Below are 23,045 nucleotides of genomic sequence, written 5' to 3'. Positions count from 1 at the left end.
TGTGTGTGTGTGTGTGTGTGTGTTGGGGGTTAATTATATTGAAGTTTGTCTTAATAAGTAAACCATAATTAATTCAATTGTAGTTTTAATACCAGAAAAAATTTGCCTGTAAGTATTCAAGTCATGTTATTATTTCCTTGATATTTTGCTGTTATTATTCAATCCTAAGGAGTATGACATGTAGTGAGTTTCCAGTTTATAACAGGACACCCATACTCTATGCGTGTCTCCACTTCCTTGTGGGGCTCCAAACCATAAGAGGTAGTGACCAGGCACCTCCTGATCCACCACTATGGGGGACTAGGAAGGGAAGAGATACTCAACCAGCCTTGGACCCTATGTAGTAAATAATTTAATCTTGTCTCAGAAGAGGTCTAGACTTTGCCTTCAACTCCTGGAGATAATTTTTGTTTGCCTGGGGCTAGCCAGAGAGTAACTTGGGGCTTTGGGTCACTGGTATCAGTTAAGGAACCATATGGACAATCAACCATGCTTATGCAATAAAGCCCCGATGAAAGTTCTGAACACCGAGGCCGGGAGAACTTCTCTGGTAGGAAATATCCCACGTGGATCATCACACATAAATGCAAGAAGGAGCCAGGGACATAACTGTAATCCCAGCTACTCTGGAGGCTGAGGCAGAAGGACTGCTTGAGCCCAGGAGTTTAAGACCCGCCTGGGCACCAAGGAAGGAACGAAAGGGAAGGAAGGGAGGAAGTAAGAAGGAAGGACAGGAGGAGAGAAGGGAGGGAGGGAGGGAGGGAGGACATGTGTCCTGACTCCAAATAGAGAGGGCAATGGAAGCTCTGCGTTTTGCATTTCTCCTGGACCCTGTCCTATGCGCATCTTCCCCTGGCTGATTTTAATATGTATCCTTTCCCGGCAATAACCATGACTGTAAGTAATGTTTAGTGAGTTCCGCTGAGTCCTTCTAGTGAATTTTAGTCCGTGAAAGGTGGTTGGGGAACTCCTCCCACCCAATTTGCAGTTGGTGTCAAAAGTGAGGGAAGTCTTGGAGACTTTGTAGTTGGCCCTAACGCCTCACAGACCTTGTGCAAAGCTGCACCTATGAGCGGTGAAGGCCAACCGGAGGTCATTCTGACTTTGGAGAAGGTGAGAGAGAAAGGCTAATTCTCACAGTCCTTACTCTGAGAACTGTGTACTTAGTGCTAGGTGGGGCTTTCTTAGGGAATATCAACCTTTACTTGCTCTGTGACTTTAGAAAATTTACTACCTCTCTGCATCTTAATCTATTTATTTATAAAAATGGAATAACAATATCATCTAAAATGGGAATAGTAACAACATAGGTTTGTTGTTGAGAATTAAATTAGGTATCATCTAAAAAGCACCTTGTACTTAGGAGACCCTTCAGTAAATGAGTACCCTCTCCTGCCTTCACCAAAAGTGATTCTGAAAACACAATATTACCATATTAGCCTCAAGCCACTGTTAATGATTTCAGCCCTTCTTACTATTTTGGTCTTCCATGTACACCTGCTCTGTTATAAAAGACAGTATTCAAAATGCTACAGATCACAATCATGGCCAAACAAATTTAGTATTTGTCAAAAAAAATAAGAAATATTAGGTGAAAAGTTTGAGTTTCTTTTAATATTAAAACAATTCTAATTAATGATATTTAAGAGCACTGTTTAGGTTTTAAATATATTTTCCTATTTTTTGCTGGTGGAAGTGTAAACTGGCATAGTCTCTTTGCAGAGCAATTAGCTATATATACCATAAGCTTAACTGTGTAACAGGTATCTGTTACGGCAGAGATTAGATGAGATGTTCTTTGAAGGAGAACACTTAAAAATTACTTCAGCCTTTCTTATGTTTATGTGTAGAGACCTTAGATCACTGGTGTGGATCCTTTTGCTGAGAGAAAAATGGCTTGAATGTTCCTTTAGTTGACCAGTGGGTAGGTGCCACTGTCCTTAGGACTCAGAGGAGGAGGGGACACTGGGAGGGGAAAGTTGAATGGCTTAGGAAAAAGTGCCTCAATCTCTTGATATGCAGAATTAGTTGCTAAAGGCAGGAAGACCAATTTTCCAGGACCCTAAATCTACCTGGAAAGGAAGAAACATTACCCCAATCTTTGATTCCTGAGATTCAAAAATTAAAGAGTTCTGTCACAGAAGACACGCCTAGCTCAAGCCAAGTCCCACTGGCAAGAAGAGGCAGAGACATTCCTGAAATAAAATGGCCTTGAAGAAGGAATAACTGAAACTGGTGATCTAAGGTCACACAAAAAGCTTCTGTGTTTATCAGGGAGGACAGACTCTGGCACAGCCTAAGGTGGATGCTGGAAGTGTCTCTGACCTCAGCCTCCCTGGTACACTAAATCCTTGAGTAAAAGAAAATGAACTTTTAAAAAACTGCAATCTTGACCTTTAACTGGGGTGACGGCTGTGACCTGGGCCATGGTCTGACTAGAAACGGGATGCTAGTGGCAGTTCAAGCAACTATTGTTCAACAGTGTGGGGCTGGTCTTAAATGCTGACAGAAAATGATGATGGAAAGGAAGAGCAATAGTGTAGTCAGTTCTCCTTCTGGCATTTGGAGGCAGATGAGACAACTCTTGGACTGGGAAAGCCTCCTGGGGCTCAAACTTGGAGGTGGAGAAGGTCTAAAAAAGAAGATACTAAATTTCCTGCTGATTAATAGAAAAAAATATGAGAGTACATTTGGCCCCTGAATTTATGTAACACGTCATGCCAGTTCCTTCTGCATACCTCTTGACCCAGCAGTTCTATTTTTAGAAATTCACTGTAAACAATTAAGGATGTTAGAAAAATATTAATACAGAAGAATATCACACAATATTACTTTTAAAGACTAAAATACTGTACTCAACCTAAACGTCCAACAACTGAAAACCGGCTTAATCAATTATGATTAAGTATTTCAGTTTGAAGATACCTGGACTACATGAAAAGGACTTTACCTTTTAATCTATTAGAAAGTCTATTCTCTGTTATCTTAAATATTTAAAAACTTATAAACCAGTGGCTGTCGATCTTTTGGGTCTCAGAAATCTGGATTCTAAAGAGTTTTTAATATTTATTGATATTAGCCACATTGGAAATTAAAATACGGCTGGGGCCGGGCGAGGTGGCTCATGCCTGTAATCCTAGCACTTTGGGAGGCCAAGGTGGATCACAAGGTCAGGGGTTCAAGACCAACCTGGTCAATATGGTGAAACCCCATTTCTACTAAAAATAGAAAAATCAGCCTGGTGTGGTGGTGCACAACTGTAGTCCCAGCTACTCGGGAGGCTGAGGTAGGAGAATCACTTGAACCCAGGAGGCAGAGGTTGCAGTGAGCCGAGATTGTGCCACTGCACTCTGGCCTAGGTGACAGAGCGTGACTTCGTCTCAAAAAAAATAAAAATAAAAACAAAAACACAGTTGGGCACAGTGGCTCATGCCTGTAATGTCAGCACTTTGGGAGGCTGAGGCAGGAGGATCACTTGAGTACAGGAGTAGGAGACCAGGCTGGGCAACAAGTGAGACCTTGTCTCTACAAAAAAGACAAAAAGAAAAAAAAAATTAGGTGGTGCATGACTGTAGTCCCAGCTACATGGGAAACTGGGGTGGAAGGATCACTTGAGCCCAGGCACTGGAGGCTGCAGTGAGCTGTGTTTGTGCCACTGCACACTAGTCTGGGTGACAGTGACAGAGGGAGGGAAGGAAAGGAGGAAGGGGAGGGAGGGAGGGAAGGGAGGGAGGGAAGAAGTAAGGGAGGGAGGGAAGGAACAGAGGGAGGGAGGGAGGCAGGCAGGCAGAAACTTGAATCATATTTTTTGTTAATTCATTTAAAAATAATAAGCCTATTACATCTTAACATTTTTATGAAAAATAACTATATTTTTCAGAACAAAAAATGGTTTTACATTCTGCAAATCTCTTTAATGTCTAGCCTAATATAAGACAGCTGGATTCTCATATCTACATCTGTTGTTATACCACATGCCATGTAGCTTCTAGAAGATTCAATTAGATACTTGCAACAGAATGAGAGTGATGAAAATAATGTCTCAGTATTATTACAAAAATAGTCTTAACTTTGTAAAAACTCCCTCAGGAGTCCCTGGACCATGCTTTGAAAATGAATATTTTAAACCATAATTTCCTTGGCATATCTAAGATATGGGATAAAGCAGAGGTAGTAAACATTTCATCTAAGGCCAGGCACGGTGGTTCACCAATCCCAGCACTTTGGGAGGCCGAGGCAGATGGATCACAAGGTCAGGAGTTCGAGACCAGACTGACCAACATGGTGAAACCCCGTCTCTACCAAAAATACAAAAATTAGCTGGGCATAGTAACACATGCCTGTAATCCCAGCTACTCAGGAGGTTGAGGCAGGAGAATTGATTGAACCTGGGAGGCAGAGGTTGCAGTGAGCCAAAATCACGCCACTGCATTCCAGCCTGGGCAAAAGACCGAGACTCCGTCTCAAAAACAAACAAATATTTCATCTAATAGAAGAAATACAAAAATTAGGAAGAGAAAAGAGAGAAAATCATGTGTTCTTTTGGCAGAAAACAGCAGCTTGTTCAAAGTTATCCAGGGCTAATACTCCGAAAATGTTTGTGATCGCCTTTAGCTGAAGGTCTCAAGAGCCCACAACACCTCTTTTTGATTCTGTCACAAAATCTGCCCAGACCCATCATACGAACATGTCAAACTCCAGCAGAATATGACTGAGAATGAGAAGCAGATAACCTATGACTCAGGAACAGCTGCTTAAAATATCTTTATCATGGTATGGCTGGGCACGGTGGCTCATGCCTATAATCCCAGCACTTTGGGAGGCCCAGGGGGGCAGATCACCTGAGGTCAGGAGTTCGAGACCAGCGTAGCCAACAGGGTGAAACTCTGTCTCTACTAAAAACACAAAAATTAGCCAGGCATGGTGGGATACGCCTGTAATCCCAGCCACTCAGGAGGCTGAGGCAGGAGAATTGCTTGAACCAGGGAGGCACAGGTTGCAGTAAGCCAAGATTGTGTCACTGCACTCCAGCCTGGGCAACAGAGTGAGACTCTGTCTCAAAAAATAATAATTATTATTATATACTTATATCCTTATCATGATATGTATGACTATTTAAATTAAGTATATACCCATAAAATCTATTAAAAGGTTTTCTCCATTGCCGTGAAGTGTCAGTAATACTTTTCATACCTAATATAAAAGATAATTTTATAAAAATATCAGTTATGGTGGCATACAGAAATGTTAAAACAATCAGAAAGTTTCACTCATTCAGTAATTACACATGAAACACCTTCTATGGGTGAGGGTGTCAGTTACGAGGTGGGTCCAGATACAGTTTGTGCCTTTAATGGCAGTAACAAAAATATGATGGATATTATTTACAAACAAGGTAATAAAGTAAGAGCAACAGAAGTTTTACAAACCATTGTCTTGTCTAAATGCCTGGCAAGAATAGGTCTACACTATTTGCTGAATTGATGAACGAATGGAAGGAAAGAAGGAATCACTTTTGCCCAGAGTGTCAAGAAACACATACCAGAAAAGGTATTACCTGACAAGGCCCTTAAAAGATAGACGGTTTTTAAAATAAAGGGGCTGAGAAAAGGCAGAAGGACACTAAACAGAGGAGAATGCATGAATAAGAGGGCAGAAACAAGAAAGTTCAGTATATGTTTGAGGAACTGTAAACAATGCAGAGTGGCTGAAATAAAGATATACTGAAGAAAGTTTGTGACTTAGGCCCTGCAGGGAACCTGGGCTGAGTTGTCAGGAGGCATCCATAAACAACGCACTGCGAGGTTTTCTCTGCTTTGTACGTTCTTCCAATTAAATACTGTTATTTGAGGATAGAAGAATGCTATAGTCAGGTCCAGCTCACTTCTCAAGAGTTGGAGAAAGCAAGCCAGGCAGCAGGAAAGCCAAAGGCAGAAGACAACAAACACAACTCATGGAGCAGACTCACAAGAGCACAAAGTAATGAACTGAAAATCGCAGGTGGCAGCAAGGCCTGGGAAAGGGGAGAGACAGCTTCATGTCTAAGCTAGGTTCTGTGTGAGACATTCTCCTCGAGACTTGATGTAAAAACATAAACAAATTCATGAAAATGAAAGAAAAAGATGAGATCAAAATAAGCCTAAGTTAATTCATATGTACAGTACAACCTCATCAGTGAATTTTTTCTTTTTTTTATAAATGAAAGAAAAGATATTTCTGTGTGTAGGTATGTGCATGTGTACATAGAGGGAAGAGAGAGGATGAAAGAACTAGAAAGACACACACTAGAAGGGTAACAGTCATCTCTAGATCAGCCTTTCCCCTCTTATAAAGCAAGCCTGGATACTATTTCAAGTGACTGTTTTCCTAGTTCTCCCAAGTATGGGAGATAACAAACTCCTTGTGGAAGACAGGAGAGAGGTCACCTTACTACATGTAATGGATGCTCTATGGTCTTAGGGTGTTATTCTCTCCCAGAACCAGGAGGAGAAAGGCCTCTCTATTACACAACGAATATATTACATTTGTGCTGAGAGAACTATTAAAAACAAAAAAGTGCAAGTAAACTATCTATAAGATGAAGAAAACATGGAAACTGAATCAGACAGAGAAAAGTCCTCTTTAATAAACTCCACAGGAGGCTGTAACTGTTTTAGGTGGGTCCTTGAACTGCATGTACTACCAGAGAAATCCCAGTCTGAGAGGCTTAGAAATCAACTATAGCTTTGTGGCAAACTTATCCATAATAAAGCACCATATTCTTCTAAAGTCTTTGAATTTCCCCTCAGAATCCCTGTGGAGGTCTTCATTTTACCTGTTCTGCCGGTTCTAATTGAATTTACTGAATGTCAAGCATTCGTTATAGGAAATGAAAAACAGTTTCTTAATTAAATTTTCTTTCATTTTTGGTTAACTGCTAGAATTGCAAGTCAAGAAAACTTTACGTAAACATATTTTTACATATTCTATCATGTTTATGAAAAGTGATTCCAATTTTTCTTGCTTTTTTAAGCTCAAACTTAAATTTTAAGCAAGATTTCGTGTTAAACTCATTGTTGCCATAATCGTTTGTGCTGCTTTTTCTCTAAATATTAGTATTGTCAGGACATTCATTTTTCTTTAAATAACAAAACTTTCAGGATATTTATCTGTGCCTTTAGGCAATGATTTAAAAAATCCCTAGTTAAATCCATCTTTGATATAATTTATAACATTACGGTTATTTAGGAGATACTCAAAAGTATTCATTTACTGACTGATAGGATTAAATTTACTTATAAATACCTTAATGTGTTGATTTTTTGGATTAATTTATAACATTTTATGACTGAATACATCTTCATGTTCTCTCCAATTAGGTCCTATTTACATCCACTACATCTATAGAAGTTGTTAAAAATGACCTCTGAAAACAAAAATTATTTCTTTTTATTATATATTCTTTTTGTATCATTATATAATCTGTATCTTATGCATTCTTTGGTTTAGAATAATATTCCCCTGGTGAAGTTTAAACCTGCTTAACGTTTTACTTTTAAAGTTAAACAGTTCATTCTGGAACAGACTAGAATGTTAAGTTTAAGCTGTTTATTGTTTTAGGGTCAAGCCAAAGGCTGTTACAACTTTTAAACAATATAATGAATTCTCAAAAAGGACTATATTGCATTTTAAATGAGGTTTAGACAAATGACCTATAAACATTCAAAAATTGTGATTTAGGTTTTAAAGCATATTAGTTTCAGATTGCCTTTGGTTTGAAAATTAACAATTTTGAATTGTATAACCAGAATGACATTTATTGGCAAGAAAAAAGACCATTTCTTCCCTTCAAATGACGAGTCGCCTTTCAACCAACTGGTGAGATTTCCTGTACTGCTTTAATCCAAAAATGTAAGGCAATAATAATCCCCACCTGTTGCTGTTCTGTTTCTGTTCAATATTTAGACACACCAAAATAATGACAAGCTTAAATTGTTATTTTACTATAAAGTGATTTTTAAAAGAACAAGGGCATAAACAGTAAATACCAAACAAGTACTATAGGTAATATGTGAAAGAGTCACAAAGAAAACATCCAAGCTCTTTAATAAAAGAAGTTTCTTGGAAAACAAAAATTTGCAGTGAAAATGAAAAGGCTCCTAATAATATACACGATTCTAAACTAATGAGAAACAAAAATGAGCCTTGCTAGGTTTCTAGGTATCTCACATCCTGACTAAACTTCTTTCCTAGAAGATGCTTCAAAATGTGGAAAGAAGGCATTACAACTAAGATAATTAAAATTCACCCTGCAAAGTCATGGCCAAATCAGGTCAGTTAAATTCACCCTTAGAAACAACAAAGTCATTTAAAATTGTTCCAAGTTGAAAACTGATGTGTCATGATTCAACTCTGATGGAAATAAACTATTTTTAAAACCAAAGACAATTATTTTTAATTCTTCAGAGAATAGTGACCCAGAACTGTTAATACTAAGAAAAAAAAATAAAACTTCTGAAACTGTGCAACTACAGTGCTCACATGTAACTTCATCAAAGATCCCCAGAAACAAATATTTTGCAAGTGCAGTGCTCAATTCTTCACCATGGACCCAGAGCCTGGGCAAACAAAGCCTCCTAAATGAAATGTGAAGCAAACTTGGAAACCTCTCCTATTTAAAGCTTGGTCTTCAATAAAAGACCTAAGTAGTTTCCTCTAACCAGCTTGGCAGACCTAGCAAACAGATTACACAAAGTCCTTCTGCTTACTCAAATCTTTCACTATACTCTTGAAAATGAAAAGCTATACACAGGAAATGGGTCGCTTAACTCAATCCAAAGGTAAAGAGTGTCACTCTCCAACCTACTAATTAGTCTTCTGGACAAGTCAAATCTGAGGTGAGAAGAAGAGAACTTCTGATAATGTTTCTCCTAACATGTCGGCATAATTACAGAAAGTCCTCAGACAGGCCTGTTTACGTACAGGTTTTCCAAAAGGGAACTCCAAGATGATGTTTAATTCCTGTCAATCCTCTCAATGACATCTCAACATTCCCAACTGGCTCCCGTTTGGATTTTGCTGGGTACATTTCAAAAATTCACCTTTAATAATATAATACATTTCCTAAAACCCTCTGCCCCAGAAAATAGAATATGCAAAACTCAACAACGACAATAAAGTAGATCCTTCTACTTCTCGGCATCTCACGTCTAAAATTAAAATGCGGCTGGGTGCAGGGACTCACACCTGTAATCCCAGCACTTTGGGAAGGCAAGGCAGGGGATCACTCGAGCTCAGGAGTTCAAGACCAACCTGGGCAATGTGGCGAAACCCTGTCTCTACAAAAAATACAAAAATTAATCAGGTGTAGTGGCATGCATCTGTAGTCCCAGCTACTGGGGTAGGGGCCAAGAGTGGCATGCAGGGAGGATTGCTTGAGCTAGGAGGGTCGAGACTGCAGTGAGCCGAGATGACATCATTGCACTCTAGCCTGGGCAACAGAGTGAGATCCTGTCTCAAAAATTAAATTAAATTAAATTAAATTAAAATGCAATATGTTTATGAAGTCTTTATAATTCATCCTTAAAAGAATATACTATCAGGAGATCGAGACCATCCTGGCTAACACGGTGAAACCCCGTCTCTACTAAAAAAAAAAATACAAAAAAAACACAAAAACTAGCTGGGTGCGGTGGTGGGCGCCTGTAGTCCCAGCTACGCGGGAGGCTGAGGCAGGAGAATGGTGTAAACCCGGGAGGTGGAGCTTGCAGTGAGCTGAGATCCGGCCACTGCACTCCAGCCTGGGCGACAGAGCGAGACTCCATTTCAAAAAAAAAGAATATACTACATGTTATATATGTTTTACTACAATAAAATAATATATGCTTGATGAACATTTTTTCCAATGTTCATGTTCCAATGTTTCAATTTTTTCCAATTCAACAACTTAGACTTTTAACCATTTATAACACTTGAAGTTCCAGATATTAAAAAATGTAACCATATGAACATACTTTGCAGAATTTTTACTTTTTATAAGTACAAGTTCTGGAAAATAATTAACTATACTTTTAGTGGAGATTTTCCTTGTCAGTTACCTTTCCAACTATAATTCAGTGGTCTCAGATAACCCTCACCTCCTTCAGCAGACCCAGTATATAACCTCCTCAACCTTTTCTTAAAAGAAAAATTGCAAACGATGTTTTTCTCCTTGCTATTATTCATTCTTCGGCACAAATTATTCCTAACCCATGCTTTCCCCATACTCCAACATAGTTTTGTAGCACTGACCTACTTGGATTCTTGCCCTAGGAACAGGAATCGATCATCATATTCCCTAGCCTGGGAGTATTTAAAGTAATGTGTTTATTAGAATGTGCATTACTCTGTAATGCGGATTCATAGCATTTTCCAACGATGAGAGTCAATATGTCATTTTGCCAGCAGGCATTAAAACAGCAACCCTTCAAAGTCTTCCTTACATCCATGTTTTCAAGCTTTATCAAAAGGACAGCTGCTCAGAAAGTAAGATAAACTAACACTTAAATGAAACTACTGGGAAAAAAGAGATAAGGCCTATTACTAATACTCACATCACAGGTAAATGAGATGGGAAAAGATCACAACATTTCTCATCTTATTTTGATCATTTCCAAATGCATTTCTTTTAAACTGGATACCTCTGGGAAAACCACTCAGTCACTAAGGAAAAAAAAAGTGGATTCTGAGGAACACAGAGAGGTTTGCCTTAGATTATAAATTGTAGAGCCAAATGTGGAATAAGGCAGCTCACAGCTGTAAGGAAGAAAGCAAAGTCAGACATGGAAGTAATACTGTGGCAACCACAAATGAGCAGAGTTGGATAATTCTAAAGCACGTTAACTATCCTAAAGTATAGTAAAATGTTTGGCATCTTTTAATTAACTACGCTTTTATGGCATACACAACAGAATAAGTTGCCAAGGGGTAAAAACTCTTTATAAATGAGAACCTGTGTTTCAAATTGATAGGTACTTGTTTTTCTTTCTGAGAGCAGAACCAGAACATTAAAGGCTGTAATGTTTCTTGCTGACACTTGCATACAACAAGGCCTAAAATGAACGTGTAATGGACTGGTTGTCTTAAAGAAGTTCCAGCAGTGTAGGGATATGAGTAACTAACAAGTATAATACCAACAAAGGTTCGTATTTTCTCAATTATAAAATCCAAATGCCTTAAAAAGTGAAAGTATTTTTATAACGCATTTGGCAGCAAAGCCTGGTCTGACCTGAACGTCAAAGTATTTTAATAACTATAACTCATTTGGTGCCAAAAACCTTACCTGATCAATGTGAGAATATTTAGTCTTTATTTATCCCGTTGAGTGTGACTATTCATTTATTTCATTGCAGAAATACTAATGTGTGATTACAGAGTAATGCCTCAGACACTGTTGCGACTGTTATAAAATATACTCTATATATGTGAAATGTACTACCTTTCTGAAGTCTGAAAAATCCTGCATTCCAGCACAAATCTGGTCCCAAGGGTTGTGGATAAGGGATTACAGGCCTGCTACTGTTATTAATATTTATAGCTGATCATGTTAAAACATAAGTCAGAACATGCCGCTCTTCTGCTGCGCTCTCTCCAGTGACTTCCTGTGTCACTCAGAATAAAAGCCAAACTCTTTACAACTGCCTACAAAGACTGCTATTTAAAGAGGACCACAACAGTGCCATCGTCCTGTAACTTGGAAATGCAGAAATACAGAACCCAACTCCCAACTACAAATCAGAATCTGCATTTTCACAAGACCAAGTGATGTGTGTGCACACCGATTTTTCAGAAACACTGACCTACAAGACCCTGGGTGATCTGTCCCCACTAAGCCCCCAAGTTCATCTGCTTCACTTCCTCTCACTCACTCTTCTCCAGGCTCTTTATTCCTCTGCCATTCATCAGACATATAAGACACACTTCCACCTAGCTGTTTCTTCGGTCTGGAATGTTCCTGCCCAGGTGTCTCTATAGTTTGTTCCGTCACCAACTTCAGTTCTTGACTTAGTGAAGCCTTCCTTGTCATTTAAAAAGTTCAAAACCCCCTGGCACTTCATATTCTTTTTTTTTTTTCTACTTAGTAGTTATTGCTATCTAAAATGCTATATATTTTATCAATTTTATATTGTTGTTTGTCTCTCTACACCACAAGGTAAGCTCGATGAGGGCAGGATATTTTTGTCATCTGTTGTTCACACTGCTGTGTTCTTACTGCCTAGAACGGTAATTCTCAGTGTGGTCTGTAAACACTTGTGGGTCACTAAGACCCTTTCAGGAGAGGTCCACAAAACCCAAACTATTTTAATAGTAATCCTAAGAAGGATTTTGCCTTTTTCAGTACATTGACACTTGTAGTGGTGGTACAAAAGCTATGCTGGGTAAAACAAAGCTGCGGCAACTAGGCTGTCACTGTACTTCACCAGTACACACTCATAGTAAAAAGAAAAATCGTTTAACCTAAGAATGCCTTTGATGACGCAGTTTTAAAGTATTGGTTTTGTTAAATCTTGATCCTTGAGTACACTTCTTTTGGTCATTCTGTTAAAAAAGTGTGAAGTGTGCATAAAGCACCATGTGTTGTTGCATATACCAAGTATGATGGTTGTCTTGAAGAAAAGCACATCTGAGGTCATTGGGGTTGCAAGCTGAACTAGCTCCATCTTCATAGTAGCCATTTCACTTGAAAGAAGGACTCAGAAACTGTGATTAATCAGACTTGGGTATTTAATAGATATTTTCCCAAGAATAAGCAAAGTGAGCTTGCGACTCCAACAAAAATAACTAACAGTATTTACTGTCAGTCACAAAAATTCAAGCTTTCAAGTGAAAATAAGAATTCGAGGAAACTTGTATCCACCACCATGAGTTTGACAGTTTGTTAATATTTAAAGACTTTTCCCATGAGATCGATGGTGATATTAAAGAAGATGATTTAAGATATATTGCATGATGAAACGTGTTAACATTCACAAGATTTACATAAATCAATGAACTAATATTTTTGAAATGATGAATGTATGATAACACAGTATCATGTGTGGGCAAAAGATCCAGTCAAATACAAGATAGAACAGTAGATTATAACGTACTAGAGTAAAAATGTCATTGATATGGTTTCAAAGTCTACGTTGCAACTGACCTTTAAGAAACTACCACTTGTCAAGTGTTAGTGTCAAGACAGATATCCATAACTATTTGAAAAGATTATTAAAACACTGCCCTTTTTTCCAACTATATATCTGTATAAGGCCAGATTTTCTTCATGTATCCCAAACAAAACAATATATTTCAAAAGATGACTGCAAATAGAGAATCTAGCTCTCTCCTAAGCCAGACATTAAAGAGTTTATAAAAATGTAAAAGAATGGCTCTCCTTACTACATTTAAAAATACAGTATTTTTCATAAAATGTGTTATCTATGTTAACATGTAATTATTTTTTAATTGATAATTTTAAAAAACTTCTCAATTTTAGTTTCAAATTCAGTAAATAGCAACACATATAACCCACATAACAAATGCACCTTAGGATTCTCAATGTTGAAGAATATAAATGGATCCTGAGATTTAAAAGTCTGAAAACCACTGACCTAAAACAATAACTAGAACACAACAGTAAATTATGTCGCACTGAACACTTACAATGTGCCAGTCTCTTGTTAAATGTTTTTATACTTATTTCATTTATGTCTCAAAACAATGTTATAAGGTATTATTACTATTACCATTTTATGAATGAGAAAACCAGTAATTGAGAGGGATCAAGGCACCTGTTTAAAGTCACGAGGAGCAGAGCCAGTCCTTGAACCAAGATCATGTGCCTCCAGATCACATACTCCTGACCAAAACTGATAGTATAATAAAGGGATGCTAAGTTAGAAACAAGGCAAAAAGTGCCATGCCAGGTGACTACATCTAAAAATATCATGGCAATAAGTAGCCAAAATACAAAGCCAAATGAATTGGGGATTGAAGGGAGATAACCTAAGCAAGCTCATATGAGCAGGAGAAATGCCAGGACAACTTCTCAGAGGCAGATGCAGATGCTTGAGGAAACGCTTCAAGTACAGTCCACAAGGGCCAGACAACTAACACTAGGCTAAACAATGAATAATAATAACCCTGAGGTATCTGGCTTCAAGCGTAGCTTCCAGGACAACAAACTGGTATCCCTTATAGTCAGGTTCATTCGTGATGCTATTAAAGTATTCTCCTTGCTACTACTGGTTTCCTTGTAGCTCAAGCTTAAGTATAACCTTCAATGAAATGTTTAGGATGTTTTCTGGTTCCCATGTCCAAAAAGAGTTGACATCTCATTAAAACCATCAAGTCCAAGAAATATCTTCACTCTGACCCATGGCAGGGTGCTATCCTGATGCTTCATCACTCCAATAAGCTTAGTGACAAGACAGACACTTACTGTCTGCATCTCAAGGAGTCCTGTAAGGTCAAGAACAGTAATCCCTTACCCAATTTCAAATTCCCCTAAGCTAAACATTCCTGCTAGAATATGCAGACAGACTTTCTAAAATCTTGGAATTTACACTTCCTGTAATATTTAGTCTATGAATCACTTTGTTGGGGATGATTAATAAATGAGTGATCTAGGATTGGGAAGAAAAAAAGAAGGTGAAGTGGGTGGCAAAGCAGTAGTCGTAGTTTGAGCTATGCAGCATTCAGACAATGGAAGTTGGGGCAAAACAGTAACGTGAGATCCTGGAACTGTCCTCCTCATTCATTCTATTAGGAGGGAGGGAGGGAGGCCATAAAGTCAGGTTGATTCAGTGCCAAGGCTAAGTGTTATCACGTAAGGAATTATACTACATAACTCTATCAGAGAGAATGTTTTAAAAATTCTGACTCAGCTATGCATAAGGAAGATCGGAAATAGAAAATATAACCCCTTAGTAAGCATAATATCTGAATCCATGGAAAAAGTGAATTTATAAACATATTCTTCAAATTTTAAATGAGGGAGATCCTGAAAAGTTCCTAATATAATCACTGATATTCTCTTTTTCTAGTGTTCTATTCTCATTTTATATCAGCAGATACAAAAAGAAAATTAAGAGGGCTTTCATAGCTTTACTAGTGACCCAGGATTACCCTCACACTGTTTTTGCCTTGAACCCTTCAGTAATTCAACCACAAATTCTTCCATACTGGGTCATCATAGTAAAAGTCTGAGAGTTAGAAAGAGAATACTGGATAACAATGATTATGCTCACTGGTATTTTCCACAGTTGAATGGGCAACTGGGCAATCTGCATGCCTCCTTCCTACTATAGCCCATGCTTCAACACAGGATATGCAGAATTATCTTGACAACATTTTGCCAGATCATGAAACAGAAAACATACATATGAACACAGTTATTCAGTGTTTTAGATGCCACAGAGCACTGGAAATCTTCCTGATGATATCAGTAGGCCAACTCAGGCTGCTGGAAGCCCATTCACAAAACACGTTTTTTTCAGGAAGGGCAGAAACCTAGGCAGGAGGTGACAAAATATACATCAAGGCCAGGGAAAAAAAACTAATGACTGAAAGTAAGTTCTGGGATATTTCTCCATGCACAAGCAAAACAAGGGAAGACAAAGTGATGAAGAAGCAGCAGCAAAAGCAAGCAAAAGATGAAGGATGCCTGGGCACTTCACTTCTGGGTGCTCAGGAGGAAGACAAGTTACACATTTTCAGCCAGGTTGATGTGAGTTTCAGGATTGACAATGTGGACCCACCTCACTTTGTGCTGCCAGCTTTGGCAGTGCAGGACAGCAGTTAGAAGTGTGAGCCCTGGAAGTCTGGAAACCTGCCTGTACCAAACCTGCCTGGAAACCTAATTGTGAGTCTGACTCCGGGCATGTCAGTTGGACAAATGAATATTAGCTATTGTTATTATTATTATTATTACCATCAAAAAATCTTTTAACTTTATTCCTGAAGTATCTGACATTAAAGAAATTTCCAGGGAAAGAAATATAGATGTAACTAGAAAGCAATATGAATAAATATGTGAATTAAAGTAGTGCAAGGTATCTCTTATACGAACATATGTAAACAGAATACCTAAAAATCTCAAGATATCACACTTTAAAGAATTTTCCAAAATGCCCTTATTTAGAAAATATTATTTCTTTTTTTCCCATTTCCACTTCAGGACTCAGAACACTGAGACAATGCCAAACATACTTCACATATGAAATGTTATAGTCCAATAGGTTTACCAAAATGGAAAGGTGGATAATCGGTTTTTAAATATTCAAATAGAGTCTTCTTTTGTTCAACTCCAGACTTGATGTGGACTTCTAATAAGCAATATTATTTGTTATTCAAAGAGTATTCTGAGTGATTTATGTCATGCAGCTGTGAACAAGCATTTTGTTGAAAATATCGTCTGCATGCTTTACTGCACTAACATTGTCGGAATGCCCGCAAGGATGTTGAATACTAGGAATTGAAAAGCAAAAGGTCATTGTCACTGGAAAATGAAAAAAGTTATCTGATTCAAACCCACATCAGCACAGACAAATGACAGCAATGAAAAAAAATTTTCATGTGCTTTTATCAGTCTACAAGAGAGAATTATTTATCTCTAATAAGACTTTTCAAATTCCCATAATATACCCTCAAAAAATGAATTTTTACTGTTCACAAGTGACAATTAGATCAAATTGTTTTCTCATAAATTTTTAAATATTGGCCTACTCTTCAAAGTCAAGGCAAATATGCTAGTAGTAAATGTTTTCCCAGCACTGATAAAATGTTCAAAAATAATGGTAATAATAAAGGTAAATAAAATAAAGGTAAGAGTAATATACTTTTGTTCATATCATTAATAAACACACAAACATGAGACTGGTTTCCTTCATGCACATATAACATATATGAAATAAATTCAGAAAACTTGAGTTCTCAGTATATATGCCTGTAACTTTAAGTTCTGATTTTCTGCAAACAGGCCATAAGAAATGATTTAAAAAAAAAACAAAAACAAACACACACACACACACAAAGAACAAATTGACACAAGCTAAATCGCCCACTGGGGTCAACTGTTGTAGCAATCTTGCCTAACAGACAAGGAAAATAATTTATGCATTTTACTGCTAAACGTAACATTTTCTGAAAGCATAAGAACTTCTTAGAAAACCCCTGGTGGCCAACAACTGCATATTATTAACTTCACCATTTTATTCCTCTACTGCTCAGTAGCAAAAAGCTGACACAATCATAATTAAGCTAAACTAATAATTTAAAAATATGTATTTATAGTATAAATGCAAGTACTTCCTCTAAAAGGGACAAGTACTGGGGGGAAATGGTTCTTTACATGTGTTTGAGAATCAAATTTTCATTTCTTAGATTTTATTTCATTTTTAATTTTTAAAATATCCAAGCCTACAAAAACATTGAAAGAATAGTATAAGAAATCAGTATTCTTTCATCTAAATTCACTAACTGTTAGTACTTTGTCCTATTTGTTCTCCCTTCTCTACATTACGCCCTCCCCAAGCACTTTAAAGTAAGCTGCAGGCATGCAACACTTCACCTTTAAATCTTTCAGCACTTACCTACTGAAAAAACAAGAACCTTCTCCTATATAACCACGAAAACATTATCACACCCAAGAAATTAACCCTCTGTGCCTGGAAGAGCAGTCATTACCATTTATCGACGAGGTCCATAAACTCTTTTAATTTATATAAATTTTAGCCAGGCAAAAAAAAAAAAGAAAAAACAAAAGCAATGATAAGCTAGAATCTATTTGATATAAACTAGATGTATTTGAAGCCTGGAATCAGTGTTTACATAAATGGATATATCCCAGGTTCATACATGACAGAATTAATGAGTAGTTAGTTGATGAGACTTCAAAGAATGCTGCCCATCTGGGGTATGTATCTTTAAAACAAACAAAAAAATATAAAAAATAAGATTTCGGCTTTCCTGTTTAAATTTTTATTAAAATTTCTGCCATGTTATGTTTCACTATCCTTTTATTACATCTGTAAATCATTCATAAAATGACTTCAAATTTATATAAATTTCACCCAGGTTGGAGTGCAATGGCGCAATCTCGGCTCACTGCAACCTCTGCCTCCCAGGTTCAAGCAGTTCTCCTGCCTCAGCCTCCCGAGTAGTTGTGATCACAGGTGCCCACCATCATGCCGGGCTAATTTTTTGTATTTTTAGTAGAGATGGGGTTTCACCATGTTGGCCAACCTGGTCTTGAACTCCTGACCTCAGGTAATCTGCACACCTCGGTCTCCCAAAGTGCTGGATTACAGGCATGAGCCACGGCACCCAGCTGCTTCTGGTTCTTCTGCTTGCACTTACCCTGTCAAAATGCAATCAAGATTCCAGACTTCAAAATTAGCTTCATTAAGTTCTAGCTTATCGTTACTTCTTGTTTTTCTTCTTGCACTTGCATCTTCAGAACAGAATACCTTAAAGAAATCAGATGGCTCAAAATTTTGTTGAAGAAAGGACAGCCATCTTCTTTGCTCCATAATTGCAAAATATTTTCATTTTTAGATTTATAAAAACCAATTTAACTGATCAATCCAATAAATTTGTTCATTTCTATATCACTCATTTCCTTCCAGTCATTGTTATACACATACCTGTCTTTGGCATTTGTCCATTAAATGACTGCATCAAGTATATTCTGGCACACAAACATCATAAAAGATGAAAAAATACTGTCAATGGTCCTATTAGCAAACGGGATGGTCCAGCATCTTGCTGCAATAAAATCCTTCCTGTTGAATGACTACGTGAGTTTGAATACTATTTCTCCTTCTGTTCTTCGACACATTGTTCACTGTCAATTCTTCAGTTTGATGAAATTCACCTTAGACAAGTAGGTTGGCAAACTTCTATGAAGTTTCAGAAAGTAGATATTTTAGGCTGGCAAAACAAACCATCTCTGTCTCAATGACTGAACCCTGCCTTTGTAGCAGAAAAGCAGCCATAGATAATATGTAAATGAGTGGGCATGGCTTTCCTGACAAAACTTTGGCCGGCTTGTCAATTCTAGACCTAGGATATCATCATCTGGTAATTTATATTGACATTTCTTCTATATAATCAATTTAACCATTATCATTAGAGTCTAGAGTACCATTATCAGTTCATCTGATTTATCTAATAATTAGAAAAACCTTCCTCTGTCAAAGCTTTCTGTTTGCCAATATGGGCTGAAAATAAACAATTACAAATTTTCAACTGTGTTTAACAAACTGTATTCAATGAAAATTTAACAAACAACAAAGACAGTGTCTTCGGGCTGCTTTTATACCTTGTTGAAGATGATGCAATACCTTAGGCAATGCAATAAGAAAACTGAAGGATGACACAATCGGATCATGTATTTCACAAATATGCAATTCTTTTGTTTGATTTTTTATGTTAGTCTTTTTACTTGTAGTATAATTGGGAGTAATTGATAAGCAATGAGCAAATAATTCCTAGGATGATGGAGTGGCAAAATGTTTCAGGATAAGATCACTAAAATCCCTTCATGAGACTTACATTTCTAAATGGACCCGTAGGGTAATTGCTAGATATAATGACTTTTGGCTGCTCCAATGGTAGTGAGTTATCAGAATTTATTAACATTCGTGTCACTAAAGTTGATATATAACCCCCCATTGCTAAATTTGACTGGCTTTAAAATGAATAAATAAATAAAAGGTTTAAAAGATACAATGACTTTCATTCTATTAAAAACAGGTAAATTGTTTTCTTTGTTCTATGGAAGACCTCTAAGAAAAAATAAAAGTAATGAAATGTCAAACTATATAAAGATTTAGAACTGTTCAAAAAAGAAACTCAAAAATTAATATTGGGCAAAAAGGACCCTAATGGTATATTAAGGTTTAAACATATCATCAAGTATTTCCAATTACGTGAAAAATGTTGTTTTATTTTGTTCTTTGATCCAGGATCCAATCAAGGTTCATGCATTGCTTTTGGTTACCATGTCTCCTTAGTTAGTGTTCATTTCCCACTCGTCTAGGTTTTAAAAACATCTTTCATGACAATGACATCTTTTTAAAAATCTAGACCAGCTGTCTTGTAGAATGTCTACATTCTGTATTTCTGTGATTATTTCCCCACAATTCAGATCAGGATCTGCTAGATAATTTGCAAGCCCCTTGTTCAAAAATTATTAAAAATTTCAAAATGGCAGCACAGGGCATTAAACAAAGAACGAGGTTCCTCTGCGTGTGGGCCCTGAGAGACTGCATAGGTCACATGCCAATGAAGCCAGCCCTGATTCAGGTTAAACATTTCTACAAACCTACTTACTACTCAGGTAATGGCTCATACTTTTCCCTGCATCACACTGAGAGACTAATCCATTTTGTAAACACTAATTCAAGGCTCCAAATGCATCTCTAATCAATTCTAGTTTATTATTACTTCTGGTTCTTTTTTCACTTACATTTGTCAAAATGCAATAAAGATTCCAGATTTTCAATATATCTTTAATAACTTTTGATAGTGTGAAATGGAGTTAATGATACACAATCATTTTAAACTGCTCTTAGTATGTTATCCTTTGTCCTTCCAGGCTGACCAAACCAATAATAAAATGTTTTCAAAATACTCTGGAAATCAAAATGATAGCCAGACCTTTAGTGACTGAAGAGAAAAAAAATCTTAGATCACCATCAATCAGATAAAATCTCACCCATTCAGTCCTTCATTCATCCATTCATCTAACATGTATTAAGTACCAACTAAGGCTAAATTGCACAGAAAAAAACATGAGTAAAGCACAGTCTCTGTATTTGAGAATTCCATAGTTTAGGGTTGAGGAAAGACATTAAATAATCACAATGCAGCATGAGAAAAGCTGGACGAGGGCTGCTAATAGATACCAGAAGGAGAGCCAATTTCAAGTTGAGGTATCATCATTTACTCAATTTTATGAACAGTCAAGATATTTTACAGTGGAATTACAATGAAAGAAAGCACTTTGAAAATAAAATTATTAAGTAATACAGGAAAATGAGAGGTGTTATCCTTATCAACCATAACAACTTGTTATTGGAATTTTTACACGGAATAATTATTCCATTTGATAAAATACTCATGAGCAATGGAAGGTTTTCTGGATTACACACTTATCTATTTTAAAATAAAAAAATATCAGTTTACTAATATATGACTTAAGGCAGAATCTTAGTCCTCTATTTTCTTTCTCTACAGTCAACCCAGGAAACCTGCTTATTGGCAGGCTCTGGTTATGTGTAACCCAAGGGGTACAAGGCAATATTTAAGATATACACAGGCTCATGCCTGTAATCCCAGCACTTTGGGAGGCCGAGGCGGGCAGATCACGAGGTCAAGAGATCGAGACCATACTGGCCAACATGGTGAAACACCATCTCTACTAAAAACACAAAAATTAGCCAGGCATGGTGGTGGGCGCCTGTAGTCCCAGCTACTCGGGAGACTAAGGCAGAAGAATCGCTTGAACCCGGTAGGTGGAGGTTGCAGTGAGTTGAGATCGCACCACTGCACTCCAGTCTGGTGAAAGAGCAAAACTCCGTCCCCCCTCCTCAAAAAAAAAATGTACACAGTATTAACATGGCATACCTTTTTAGAACAATTTCATTCCAAGACTGAAAATTTAAGAATGTTTATATATACCACCTGACTCTCGCTTCTCTATAGAGGAAGGAGAAGTTGTTAAAGTCTTAAGAGTAGAAACGCTTCTGTAAAAAAATAACTAGAACTGTCAGCATTTTTATGTTATTAGCATATTCTTTTCCTCAAGTGTAAGTGAACAATAAATGCTAATGCTTTGAGAATAAGAGAGGCCATTAATACTGACCAAAACAACCTCTGCTATCTCTAATTCACCCAGGGAATTACTCAACAGCAAGACTTACAGAAAAGAAAGTTTTCACTCTAGAAACCAATGTCTGGTTTCCTTGCTTGTTTACTTGAAAACAAAATACAAACAAACTCCACAAACTCCCACATATCAGTTTAATTTCCTGCTGTAATTGCATTTGATCAAGTATTTAGTATATAAACACTGTATTCAGTTCCACTTCTTTGCCACTGTGAGCTCCTCAGAACATAAAAATACCCAGAGTCCTGTTTATACATGTGAAAATTTTTTTCCCCTTTTTCTAAATTATGATTTTAAAATTGTTTTCAAATAGGAACATGCATTATTGGTTAAAAACAATTCTTTGATTCCTAATTGAAGATTTAAGCTTAAAGTAAAAATGGAAGCACAAATTATTTAAAATTCAGGTGAGATATGCCTGGTTTCCTAAGAGTGATGAAGATGCTCTGTTTTTCCTTGACTACAACCAACCAATCAGTAATAATTAGCAGCAGACATCTAAAAAACATGAGAGACAATTTTTTAAATGGGTAGATTGTCGCAAACTTGCAAATGAATCTAAACTATGATATTCTGTATGTAAGAAATACCTGAGTAAAAACTACATTGAAATTATTACTCTTCCAGTGACTTGTAATCATGTAATTTTGAAGGAAAAGCTCCAAAGATAGTTTGCAACTAAACAGAAAAAACGACTTAGCTAGAAACAATAAAGTAAGACACTCAAGCTAATTTGCAAATTTAAAAACTGCTTAAAGCTTCCACAAAGAGATCAGGTTGAGAATTAACCTTAGATGTAAAATTTCACCGAATTTTACACTGTGGATATAATGTAATCCACATTTAGCAAAAAGAAGGAAATCAAATTAAAGAAAGGTGTCATGATCAAATTATATTTTTCAATGTGCTCAAAGATCTATTTACTGAGGAAGCTAACCTGGATTTTTCACTTTTTTTTTTTTTTTTTTTTTTTAAGACAGAGTCTTGCTCTGTTGCCAGACTGGAGTGCAGTGGCGCAATCCTGGCTCACTGCAACCTCTGCCTCCCTGGTTGAAGGGATTCTCCTCACTCAGCCTCCCGAGTAGCTGGGACTACAGGTGTGCACCACCACGCCCACCTAATTTTTGTATTTTTAGTAGAGATGGGGTTTCACCAT

The 23,045-nt window shown here is 37.0% G+C and overlaps 1 protein-coding gene across 1 annotated transcript in view; it reads right to left on the bottom strand.

The window, feature by feature from the left end:
- Nucleotides 1-21,428, bottom strand: part of CHN1 (chimerin 1) — a 176,239-nt gene extending 154,811 nt beyond the window's left edge. Inside the window, exon 1 of the mRNA XM_011991870.1 lies at nt 21,328-21,428. The gene's annotated coding sequence lies outside the window, so the exon portion shown is untranslated. The remainder of the gene's footprint in view (nt 1-21,327) is intronic.
- Between the last annotated feature and the right edge of the window lie 1,617 nt (nt 21,429-23,045).

This window comes from Mandrillus leucophaeus, unplaced genomic scaffold (genome assembly GCF_000951045.1).
Source record: "Mandrillus leucophaeus isolate KB7577 unplaced genomic scaffold, Mleu.le_1.0 Scaffold40, whole genome shotgun sequence".
Lineage (NCBI taxonomy): Eukaryota > Metazoa > Chordata > Mammalia > Primates > Cercopithecidae > Mandrillus > Mandrillus leucophaeus.
This window is presented reverse-complemented; position numbering and strand designations above follow the sequence as displayed.